The following is a 13,677-nucleotide window of genomic DNA, read 5'->3' on the forward strand; positions in this document are numbered from 1 at the left end:
ATTTTATTGATTTTCTACAGAGAGGAAGGGAGAGAGATAGAGAGTTAGAAACATTGATGAGAGAGAGTCATTGATCAGCTGCCTCCTGCACACCCCCCACTGGGGATATGCCCGCAACCAAGGTACATGCCCTTGACCGGAATCGAACCCGGGACCTTTCAGTCCCCAAGCTGACGCTCTATCCATTGAGCCAAACCGGTTTCGGCCAAAGTTATTATTGATAGGTCTTTGTTTGTTGCTATTTTTATTCTTTATGCATGTGTTCCTTCTTCCATTCCTATTTCTTCTTTTTACAGTAGTCCATTTAGCATTTCTTGCATTGCTAGTTTGGTGGTAATAAACTCCATTAGTCCTTTTTTGTCTGCGAAGCTCCTGATTTTACCTTCAATTTTGAATGATAGCCTTAATGGATAGCCTTGCTGGATTCATACCCTTGCTTTGCATGTCTTCGTATATTTCATTCCATTTCCTCTGGCCTAATGTGTTTCTGTTTAGAAATCAGTTGGTAGTCTGATGGGAGATCCCTTGTAAGTAACTTTATATCTCTCTCCAGCAGCCTTTAAGATTCTTACTTTGTTGTTGGTGTTTTCTAAATTAATTATAATGTGTCTTGGTATTGGTCTTTTTGGGTTTATCATGTTTGGGACTCTGTGAGCTTCTTGGACTTGTGTGAGTTTTTCTTCCTGACATAAGGGAAGTTTTCTGTTATTTCTTCAAACAGGTTTTCTATTCCTTGCTCAGTTTCCTCTTCTTCTGGCATCCCTATTATGCTGATGTTGTTTCATTTTGTGTTGTCCCAAAGCTCCCTTAGGCTTTCTTCCTGTTTTTTAATTTTTTTCCCCCCAAGTGTAGCTCTGCTTAGATATTTTTTCCTACCTTGTCTTCTAGATCACTGATGTGGTCCTCTGCTTCTTCTAGCTTGCTGTTGATGCCTTCTGTTGTATTCTTTATTGCAGCTATATCACTCATCATTTCTTCTTGGTTCTTCTTCATTTCCTCTTGGTTTTTACACATGTTGAATTTGTCTTCCATCCTTTCAGAGTCCTTATGACCATTGCTCTGAATTCGTTCTCTGACAAATTGCTTGTCTTCATTTCATTTATGTCCTTTTTTGGTGATTCTTTCTTTTCTTTCATATTGGGGCTGTTTCTTTGTCTCCCCATTTTCACTCCTCTCAGGGTGTCTGGTTATGTAGCTCACTCTCTACCACATTGACTTAGAGGCACAAAATACAACATGACAAGACACAACACAGAAGGCACCAAACACAAATGTATTCCCAATACCAATAACCCATATAAAGGTGACCACCAGAGAAAAGAGAATTAGGGGATAGAAAAGAGTGCAAAAATGATATTGAGAAAAGGGGAAAAGGTGAGAGAGAAAAGAAAAAGAAGGGGAAAATATATGTATATGGGGAGAAAACTCCAAAAAAACAACTAATCCAAAAACTGCAAACAACAAACACCCAGAAAAAAAAGGAGGGAAGCTGAATCTGAAGAGGCAGAGCTTATTTCCAGAAGGTAAGGTCAAAGAATTGAATGAATGGCGAAATGGCCATGACTCAGGATAGAGGAGGTAGAAAGAGAATGAGTGTATAAGAAGAAAAGTAAAAAAACAAATACTAATAAATAAATAAATATATAAATAAATAAATAACTGAAAAATATACATTAAAATATATAAAAATAAATTTATATGTATATATAACATTTTCCCCTTTATTTAATATATCTATCTATGCATTCATCTATTTTTGGAAAAGGAGAATATAGAACAGATAGGCCTGAGTTGGTTATTGAAACTAATTAAGCTATTAGTAGAAGAAGAGAAAAAGTGAGGAGAGAAAAAACAAACAAACAGAAGCATTAAAAAAAAAAAAGCAGAAAAAAACAAACTAACAAGCAATCAAACAACAAGAAAGAAAAAGGAAGGAAGAAAGAGAGAAAGAAAGAAAAGGAAAAATAATTGGCTAATGAAGAAAGAAAAAAGAGAAGTGTGCATGGACTTGGAGCAGGAGAGAGGAAATTATATACATGAGTAAGATCAATTTTTAACACAGAGTAAAAAGAAAGAATAGAGAAAAACTAAAGCAGGAACAGGGGAAGAGAAACAGAATGAAAAAGGGGAAAAGTGAGAAAGAAAGTGTTGGCATAAAGGAAAAATTGATATAGAGTAAAATAATGATAAAAGAATAAAAATAGAATATAGAACACTAATCCAAAAAAGTTTTAAAAATAAATAAAATTAAATAAAAATTTTTAAAATGGTGAAATAATAGTAATAAGAATATATACGTATTCTTATTATATATATATATAATATATATATATTATATATATAATAAAAAAGTAAAATAAAGTGAGAAAAAATTTTAGTTTCTTAAGTGAAAGATAAAAAATAAAAAAGTGAAGTAAAGCCGAAACTTGTTTGGCTCAGGGGATAGAGTATCGGCCTGCGGACTGGAAGGTCCCAGGTTCGATTCCGGTCAAGGGCATGTACCTTGGTTGTGGACACATCCCCAGTGAGGGGTGTGCAGGAGGCAGCTGATCGATGTTTCTAACTTTCTATCCCTCTCCCTTCCTCTCTGTAAAAAAAAATCAATTAAAAAAAAATATATATATATATATTTTAAAAAGTGAAGTAGTGAAGTTTGTTCACTTCAGTGGAGCTTCAGTGACCCATGAGGGCTGGTTTAAGATCCTTTTCTACTGTTCTGCCTGGCACATCTATTTCCTGTCAGGCAGTCAGCACAGTGCTGAAGTTCTCAGCAACGCAACACTCCTCTGTGTCGTAAACCACAACCTTGGTTTCAAGCAGGCAGGATCGTTTCGCTTACCTTGTTTCTCTGCCTGCCTTCAGTTGTATTTACACAAGCACCTATTCCTAACACCTCCCTTGGGTGGCAGTGTTTCTGTATTAGTTTCTGCGACCAAATGGCTTCTCAACCCAGTCCCCCAAGGGTCCCTGGGGATGTTCAGACTCTTCCTTTCCCTGCTGCACTCAAGACTGGGTTGGAGGGATGGACTGTCCCAGAGCTGGTTTCCTGCTCATCTCTCCCTATTCTGCTCCCCAGTTTCCACAAAAACCACTTTCCCCTGAAGTCTCGGTGAGTATTTTTAATTGAAAGAGTCTATGCACTGGGTTTAGCAAGTAAAAGGAACGAAGTTATAAAGACAAAGCAACTGTGCCACCACCTATCCTGTCGTCGTTCCCCTCACCCCCCATAGCTGTGGGCTTAGATATAGAGTTCCTTGCTGCCAGCAGCCCTGTGGACCCCCTTCCACATTTGAGGGCTATACTAACCCCAAGGGCCGTGGATTTGGTGCAGTGCAGTCTTCCTCTGAGATTCTAGTCCCAGCTGTGTGCATTTTCCCCTCCAGCCCAGATCACAGATCTCACCTCTCTACAGGTGATCTCTGACCTTTCCGTCCATGGATTGCCTCACCAGTTGTGCTTAATTCACCAGTTCTGGGTGGATGTTATTTAATTTAGCTGTTTCTTCTATCTGCTCTGTGTCTGAGGTCCCCCTGGGGAAGGTAAGGCTGGGCTTCTGATCACAGCTGCTCTCCTCTTCAAGATGGTGTGGTCTCTGTGGCAGAGCCAGCTGCTCCAGGAGAGATTTCAGCAGTAGTAGAGGCTGCCTGGTCAGGGAAGCCTGTCCTCTCATCCCTAACAGTCCTGTGGAATATAACCCCCTCACTCACAAATACAGACACTCCCCCCATGTCCACACACTCTCCTTCACTCTCTCACTCATTCACACTACCTTGCTGACTGCCATCCTGTAGACCACCATCTTGGATCTCCTCCCCTTTTTCATTGTTTCAGAAAACATTCCTCTAACTTTTGAGCTCCAGAAATATTTGCCTTTTCTTTCTTAAACTCTCTGAAATCTGTGTGACTCTTTGTCACCATTAAAAACAAACAAACAAAGTTCTGGCACTTCCCTAGAATCATGGGACCACTTTCCTGCATCCACTTACCACAGAAATATCATCACTGAAGCACTTGTCCCCCATTGTCCCTGGGCCCTCTGAACCTTGTATTTCCATCAATGTTCTGAGAGCTTCTTACAGAATCTGACAAAGAAATTTACATTGGTACCTTCTGAGTCCTAGAAACCTGCCGCTATTTATCTCAAGTCTCAGAAACTCCCGTTTCACTATGGTTCTTTATTAGTTATGTATTGCTGCACAATAATCCCAAAATTAGCGGTGAATGCAACATTTATTATCTCACACTGTTTGGAAGGTCGGAATGCGGAAACAGCCTAGCACCGTGGATCTGGCTTAGTGTCTCCGATGACGGTGCGGTCCAGGTTTCGTTTGCAGCCTTGAATGGAGCTGAGGGTCTGCTTCCAGGATGGCTCACTCACATGGCTGTTGGCTCTGTTCCTCACAGAGTGGGCTGTTCCCCGCAATGTGACAGTTGGTTTCCCCCAGAATGAGTGATCCATGAGAGAGTACCCCTAAAAGAAGCTGCAACTGCAATGTCTTTTATGGCCTAGTCTCAGAATTGACATGTCAGTTAGGTCATTTTCAATTTGTTAGAAGGAATTCATCAAGTCCAGCCCACACTTAAGGGAAGCTGAGACTCTTGAAGGGGAAAATATCAAAGAATTTGTGGAGCCGAAAACGGTTTGGCTCAGTGGATAGAGCGTGGGCCTGCGGACTGAAAGGTCCCAGGTTCGATTCCTGACAAAGACCTGTACCTTGCTGCCTACATCCCCAGTGTTCAGGAGACAGCTGATCGATGATTCTCTCTCATTGATGTATTTGGCTCTCTGTCCCTCTCTCTTCCTCTCTATAAAAAATCAATAAAATGTATTTTAAAAAAAAGAATTTGTGGACATATTTTGAAACTATCACAGAGTCTAATTTTTTAGAAACACTTCCAAATAGAGCTGAATTATCCATCCCAATAATTTTCTCTGAATCCTAAAGTAGTTTCCAGGTACTAGTGCCAAATTGCAGAATTCAGCCCATTCTGGGCATTCAGAACCCTAGATACCATCAATTATTATCCCATTGAGTTATGGAAGCCAACACTTACTCCTCCTGAGCACATTAGCATAAACCCCAGAGTGTCATTAGATTCTTAAAAATTTTTAAGCATAATTTTCTTCTTAGATTGCCAAGCATGTTGTTATTTTCCTCAAATCCCCAAATATATTGAACGCTAAGGTCACAATATATAAAACAGGAGCCATATAATATTTTAAAACGTGGTTTTTCACTTATAAAGACCTATTAATTGTATTTTAGTTTTAAAAATATGTTTTTATTGATTTCAGAGAGAGGGAGAGAAAAATAGAAACATCAATGATGAGAGAGAATCATTGATTGGCTGCCTCCAGCATGCCCTCCACTGGGGATTTAGCCTGCAACCCAGGCATGTGCCCTTACTGGAATCAAACTGTGACCTTCTGGTTCATAGGTGTGTATGCTCAGCCACTGAGCCACACTGTTGGGCCAAAGATAGTCTTTTCAAAAAATGGTGTTGAAATAATTGTTCATCCAGTTGCAAAACAATGAACTTCAATCTACATGTCATATCATTTGAAAAAAATTAACTCAAAATGGATCATAGTTTAAATGTAAAACTACAACACTTCTGAAAAAGAAAAAGATATAATCTTTGTTACCTTAGGTTAGATAAAGACTTTTTAGATGGAAAGCACAATTCATAAAAGAAAATTAATAAAGTGGACTTCATAAAAAAAACAAAAAAAAACTTGTGCATTTTGAAAGATACTGTTAAGAGAATGAATAGGCACGCCACTTTTTTTGGACTACACATTTTCAAAGCATATATCTTATAAATGACTTGTATTCAGAATGCATAAAAGCTTTTAAAACTCAATAAGAAGACAAACAATTCAATAAAAATGGGCAAAAGACTTGAATAGCTTCACCAAAGAAGATACACAGATGGCAAATAAGCACATGAAAATATGCTTATTATTAGTCATTAGGGAAATGCAAATTAAAACCACAATGGAATACCACTGTGCAGCCACCATAATAAAAAAGATGGACAATATAAAGTGTTAGCAAAGATATGATGAAACTGGAACTTCAAATGTTGCCAGTGGGAATGTGAAGCAGAACGAACCAATTTGGAAGTATTTTTAAAAGTTAAATATAGCCGAGACCGGTTTGGCTCAGCGGTAGAGCATTGGTCTGTGGACTGAAGGGTCCCAGGTTCGATTCCGGTCAAGGGCATGTACCTTGGTTGCGGGCACATCCCAGGTAGGGGGTGTGCAAGAGGCAGCTGGTCGATGATTCTCTCTCATCGATATTTCTAGCTCTCTATCCCTCTCCCTTCCTCTCTGTAAAAAATCAATAAAGTATTTTAAAAAAACACACACTTTATTAAAAATAATAATAATAAAATAAAAATAAAAGTTAAATATATATCTATCACATGGCCCAGCCAACCCTTAGGTATTTGCTCAAAAGAAACATAAATATATGTTTATGCAAATACTTTTCTATGAATATTTATAGCAGATTTATTTCTAATAGCCCCAAATTGGAAGCAACCCAATGTCTATTAATGGATGAGGGGTTGATAAAAAAAATTGTGATATAGCCATACAATGGCATACTATTCAGAATAAAAAAACAATGAACTATTGATACACACAACAGCATGAAAGAATTCAGATCCCCCCAAAAAAGTACATACTGTATTACTCCATTTATATAAAACTCTAGAAAATACTAACTGTTATAGAAAATGGATGTGTGGTTACCTGGATAGGGAGTGGCTGGCAGAGAGTTACAGGGGTACCTGAAAACTTATGTGGGTGATTAATACATCCCCTATGCTGATTATGGTTATTGCTTCTCAGATACATACATGTGTCAAAACTTACCAAATTGTATACTTCAAATATATGCAGATTTACTGTATGTCAATTATACCTCAGTAAAGGTGTTTAAAAATTATGAAAGGGATAGTTTAGCATGGACTTGAAGGAAGTGATGAAGTTAGCTTTGTGGATAACTAATGGGAGATTATGATTATTAAAAAATTAAAATTTTTGCAATAGGTGTTCTTTCTCTCCCCCCCCCCCCCTTCCCCCAGTAACTTTCCCTCCTTCTGATATAATAGCACCTTCTGCATCAATTAGATTTAAACCATTTTGGCTGCAAGTGACAGCAAATTCAAAATGCTAGGAACTAAAGCTAGAGTTTTATTTTTCCCTTCCATAAATCTAGGCATGACTCCATGGTCTTCAGGGACCCTGATTCCTTCTTAATTTGTTGCTACAGCTTTTGTTTTGTGATACTGGCTATCCTAGGCCCAGCCAAAACACTGCCATTTCAGGTAGAAGGAAGGAGGAAAGGGACATGCCTGTTCTATTTAGGACATTTCCTAGAAGTTGCACACTCTCTTCTGCTTATATCCCACTGGCTAGAGCTTAGTCACATCATCATAGGCAGGCAGGAAGAACTTGGAAATGCTGTCTTCATTCTGAGCTGCCATGTGTCCAGATAAAAATCAGAAGAAAAAGGAAAATAAAGATATTGAGAGACATTTAATTAGTTCTTGCCATATCCATCTCTTTTTTGGAATGTCCTTCTCTCCTCTCCTCTCCTCTCCTCTCCTCTCCTCTCCTCTCCTCTCCTCTCCTCTCCTCTCCTCTCCTCTCCTCTCCTCTCCTCTCCTCTCCTCTCCTCTCCTCTCCTCTCCTCTCCTTCTTCTCCTCTTTCAAGCATGTGGCTCTATTGAAGACTACTAATCATCTTAACACCAGGCTAGAGATGGGAGCATGACCAAAACTGGGCCAATGAGTGTGACTAACATGGGAAATGGGAACTTACGGACCCCTGGAAGTCAGGGGACAATCCTTAGAAAGCCAATGTGCAGAGGGCAGTGAAGGTTGAAAGAAGGATTCTGAAGGTGTTCAAATCCCAGCTCCATTTACACTCGAGGCCTGCTCAGCTACATTATTCACCCCTCATTTTTGTTATTTAAGATATTATTCTTTCTACAGCTCAATTGTTAACTAAAGAAAACACTAAGGGGCCAGTTTTGGCCCTTGAACAGGCCTCCTAAGGGACCAACTTCTCTAAAGTACTAACATCTATATACATGGTGCCAAAACCGGTTTGGCTCAGTGGATAGAGCATCGGCCTGCAGACTGAAAGGTCCAGGTTTGATTCCGGTCAAGGGCATGTACCTTGGTTGTGGGCACATCCCCAGTGGGGGGTGTGCAGGAGGCAGCTGATCGATGATTCTCTCTCATCAATGTTTCTAACTCTCTATCCCTCTCTCTTCCTCTCTGTAAAAAAATCAATTATATATATATATATATATATATATATATATATATATATATATATATAATTGATTTATATATATAATTGATATATATAAAAAGGCAGTGACCATGATGACTGAAATGACCATTTGACCGGTCATCATGAAGTGCTAGCATAGATGCATAGACACAGGAAAAGTCTATGAGTGAACTAAGAATGAACATGACAAATGCTTGCCTTCACGGAGCTTGCACTGTAAAAAGGTTAAGTCATGGATGAGAATTCAACATTGCTACCAGAACAGACTTGAAGTGCCACTTCTCAGAGCAACCAGAGATACACCCATGTGGACTGGGGCCATGACTGAAGTGCTAGTGCTGATGTGAAAGCAGGACTGTTCTGGGTTTCCCAGAGAAGCCAATGGCTGCTTAGGAGGTGGAGCTTTTGACGCTGACTAGCATAGAAACCGACCAATCAGAACCTAATCTGGGTAAACTGTGAAGGCACAACCTAAGGTGGGGGCTGAGGAGGGATTTTAAAGGCAACAGCTGTTTGGTGTAAGGTGTAAGAAGGAGGTTCAATTTTTTAATAACTGGTTTGGCAGTATAATGAATACGGTTGGCTATCAGTCCAGATATAGGAGTTATGTATTTTTTTTAATTGATTTTTTACAGAAAGGAAGGGAGAAGGACAGAGAGTTGGAAACATCAATGAGAGAGAAACATTGATCATCCGCCTCCTGCACACTCCCCGCTGGGTATGTGCCTGCAACCAACTTTCATGCTCTTAACTGGAATCCAACCTGGGACCCTTGAGTCTGCAGGCCAATGTTCTATCCACTGAGCAAAACCAGTTAGGGCAGGGTTTATGTATTTTTGTCTGCCAAGAGCATCTCCTCCTGAAAAAGGTCCCACCCCCCTCAATTTGAGCAATCCTGTCCTATATAATCTATCTATATAAACAAAAGGGTAATATGCTAATTAGACTGGGTCAATTGGCCATCTTTTGAATGTCTGACTTCCTTCTGAACACAGCCATGGTGGTGGAGGCAGAGGCAGTTAGGGGCAAGATCAGGCTGGCAGGGGAGAGCAGTTGGGTGTGAACTGGGCTGCAGGGGAGAGCCATTGTGGGCAACCAAGATGGTAGGGGCGGGCCATTGGGGGTGACCAGGCTTGAAGGGGAGGGCAGTTGGGGGCATTAGGCAGGCAGGAAGGTGAGTGGTTAGGAGCCAGTGGTCCTGGATTGTGAGAGGGATGTCCCCTAAAGGGTCTCCGATTGGAGAGGGTGTAGGCCAGGATGAGGGACAACCCCTCCCCCCACCTCATGCATGAATTTTGTGCATCGAGCCTCTGATAAGAAATATAAATGCTCCCTTGCTAGTGTGGTCCCGTTGGTTGGAGTGTCATCCTGTGCACCAAAAGGTTGCCAATTTGGTTCCCCATTGGGGCATGTGCTCAGGTTGTGGGTCAATCCCCATCATGTCACATATGGAAGGCAACCAATTGATGTTTCTCTCATACCTCTCTCTTTCTTTCACTCCTTCCCCTACTCTCTAAAAATCAGTAAAACATATCCTTGAATTAGGATTTTAATATATATGTGTGTCTAATAAACATGTAAAGATAGACACAATCTCATTTCTAATTATGGAAATAATTGTTAAAACAAAGAAGGATACAGTTTTGTTGGCTTAGCACCGTGGTTGGCAAACTGTGGCTCATGAGCCACATACAGCTCTTTGGCCCCTTGAATGTGGCTCTTCCACAAAATACCATGGCCTGGGCAAGTCTATTTTGAAGAAGCGGCATTAGAAGAAATTTAAATTTAGAAAGTTTGGCTCTCAAAAGAAATTTCAATCATTTTACTGTGGATATTTGGCTCTGTTGACTAATGAGTTTGCCAACCACTGGCCTAGCAGATTGACAAAGTTTCAAAAATTGGATATCCAATCTTACTGAGGAAATACACATTTTAATATACTTTATGAGAATGTAAATTGGTACCATATTTGTGGAAAAAATTTTTCCAACACCAACCACAATGTAAAATGCATGTATTTTTTTTTTTATCAGAAATTTTACTTTTGGAAATTGCACTCCAAAAAAACTATGCATAAAGATATTTATTACATCAAATTATGCATAATGATATTTATTAAAGCATTATTTGGATAAGTAAAACTTGGAATCAAAGTGAAATATTAATAAAAAGTTTCAATAAGTTAGGGTACATTCACATGATGGCACATTTTATAACTATGTGATAATGAGGTCATTTATAACTATGGCCCTATGGTGTGTGTGAATATATTTATAAAACTAGCATAAATAACTAGAGGCCTGGGGCATGAAATTCATGCACTAGGGGGAGGGTAGGCCCCTCAGCCTGGCCTGCACCCTCTTGCAGTCTGGGACCCCTCGCTCCTAACTATCCACCTGCTTTCTGCTCCTTACTGTTTGACTTACTGCTCCTTCCTTAGAGCTCCATGGTGGCAGGAGAGGCTCCCACCACCATTGCTGTGCTTGCCAGCCATGAGCTCGGCTTCTGGCTGAGTGGTACTCCCCCTGTGAGAGCGCACTGACCACCAGGGGGCAGCTCCTGCATTAAGTATCTGCCCCCTGGTGGTCAGTATGCACCATAATGACCAGTTGTGCTGATCATTTCGCCTTGACAGTCGCTTAGGCTTTTATTATATTTCATACACTAGAGGCCCAGCGCACGAAATTTGTGCACAGGGGCAGGGTGTCCCTCAGCCTGATCGGCAACCTCTCCAATCTGGGACCCTTCAAGGGAGTCTGACTGCCAGTTTAGGTCTGATCCTGCAGTCAAACATTCCTCTCAAAACCTGGGACCACTGGCTCCCAAGTGCTCATCTGCCGGCTGGCCTGATTGCCCCTAACCACTTCTGCCAGTCAGCCTGATCGCCCCCTAACCACTCCCCTGTGGGCCTGATTGACTGCTCCCCTGCCAGCCTGATTGCCCCCTGCTGTCCTCTCCTGCTGGCCTGGTCACCCTCAACTGCTCTCCCCTGGCAGCCTGGTTGTCCCCAACTGCCCTCCCCTACCAGCCTGGTTGTCTCCAACTGCTCTCCCCTGCTGGCCTGATCTCACCCCCAACTGCTCTCCTCTGCCAGCCTGATCTTGCCCCTAACTGCCTCTGCCACGGCCCCATCACCATGGCTTTGTTCGGAAGGAAGCCAGATGTCCGGAAGATGGCCGGTTGACCCAGTCTAATTAGCTTTTACCCTTTTATTAGTATAGATAGGAAGAATTTAGATGGTAGCATGTAGGTGATATGCTATTAAATGAAAAGAACAAATTACAGAACAGTATATGAGATACAATCTCATTTATTTAAAAAACACACATATATAGAACCTGTCAAAATTTGGGATTCCTTAGCACTCTGACTAAGACTGAGTTTTCACTTTTTAAAACCTCACAATGAGACAAAAATCATAGGATACCCAGATAAAGACTTGTAAAAGAGGTTTGTTTTGTTTAATTGCAGCCCAAGGTGTGTGTGTGTGTGTGTGTGTGTTGTTTTGTAGCCATTGTCCTGATATCAACCCAACTACCCCTGCCTATCTGCCAGAGGGGATCTTGCTCAATGATCTGATAAGGACTGGGCCCCAGAGTGAGCATCAACAGCAGGAGGACTGTTCTCTCCCTCTGTTGAACGTTTGCTAAACCAAGTGAGCAAAAGTTCCAAAGTGGGGAAAATGTTCTGATGCTTCCTATTAATTTCCTCAGAGCACAAATTGTGACCCCATGATAAGAGCCAACCTTGGCCTTTTACTTGAGACACAGAGGGATAGACAAGTTTCTCCTCCCTGGTCTTTTGTAGAAACAAAAAAAGCAAGCATTGCTTTTTATACAAAGACACTTAAAGCAGGGTATTTATGGATGCTCCATAAATTCTCCTTTATTGCAGTTAAGAGTTCTACCCTCCTGGAATGACCAGGAAGATCTTGGTGTACCTTGTTTAAAAATAATAGACCTGTGCTTGTTTCGGCAGCACATATACTAAAATTGGAACGATCCAGAGAAGATTAACATGGTCCCTGCCCAATGATGACATGCAAATTTGTGAAGTGTTCCATATTTTTAAAATAAAGGTGTTTATTCTAGAAAGAAAGAAAGAAAGGAAGGAAGGAAGGAAGGAAGGAAGGAAGGAAGGAAGGAAGGAAGGAAGGAGGGAGGGAGGGAGGGAGGGAGGGAGGGAGGGAGGGAGGGAGGGAGGGAGGAAAAAGGAAGGAGGAAGGGAGGGAGGGAGGAAGGAAGGAAGGAAGGAAGGAAGGAAGGAAGGAAGGAAGGAAGGAAGGAAGGAAGAATAATAGACCTGCCCAGTCGTCGTGTCTCAGTGGTTGAGCATCAATCTATGAACCAGCAGGTTATGGTTCGATTCCCATTCAGGGGATATGCCCAGGTTGCGGGCTTGATCCCCAGTGTGGGGCATGCAGAAGGCAGCCAAACAATGATTCTCTCTCATCGTTGATGTTTCTATCTCTCTCTCCCTCTCTGAAATCAGTAAAAATATATATTTAAAAAATGAATAATAGACTGGACTAGCCAGTTTAGCTCAGGGGATAGAGCATTGGCCCGCAGAAGGTTCCTGGGTTTGAATCCAGTCAAGGGCACGTGCCTCAGTTGCACACTTAATCCCTGTGCAGGACGCAATCAATCCATGTGTCTCTCTCACATTGATGCTTCTCTCTCTCCTTGTCTCCCCCTCCACTCTCTCTAAAAATCAATGGAAAAATATTTTCAGGTGAGGATTAACAAAAGAAAACAAAATAAATAATAAAGACTATCATTATAGTCTGTTTATCTCATTTGCTCTTCATGAAAAAAAAAAAAAGTCATTATCTAATGGTGTTAGGGGCATCAGGCTCCCTGCCTCCACCCCATATCTCTACTACCCACTTCCTCCAGGGGATTTCCTTGAGGTTGTGCATAGACCAAGGTCTGGAAGGAGACACAAGAAACCATCCATCTCTAGTGGTTACCCAGGGGTGGCAAGAATAAAGATGATGGCCGAAACCGGTTTGGCTCAGTGGATAGAGCATTGGTCTGCGGACTGAAGGGTCCCAGGTTTGATTCCTGTCAAGAGCATGTACCTGGGTTGTGGGCACATCCCCGGTGGGGGTGTGCAGGAGGCAGCTGATCGATGACTCTCTCTCATCGATGCTTCTAACTCTCTGTCCCTCTCTCTTCCTCTCTGTAAAAACTCAATAAAATATATTTTTAAAAAAAAGAAGAAGAAGAAGAAAAAAAAAGATGGGGTAGGAAGGCTTTCTGTGTGGCTTGAATATTTTACATGTTTATTTCTTTTGTAATTAAAATTCTCTTTCCTGCTGAGAATTCATGCTGCATGACTATTGTGTGTGTTGAAATGGAAA

This window comes from Pipistrellus hanaki, assembly GCF_964339955.1.
Source record: "Pipistrellus hanaki genome assembly, chromosome: 2".
In the NCBI taxonomy this organism is placed as follows: Eukaryota; Metazoa; Chordata; class Mammalia; order Chiroptera; family Vespertilionidae; genus Pipistrellus; species Pipistrellus hanaki.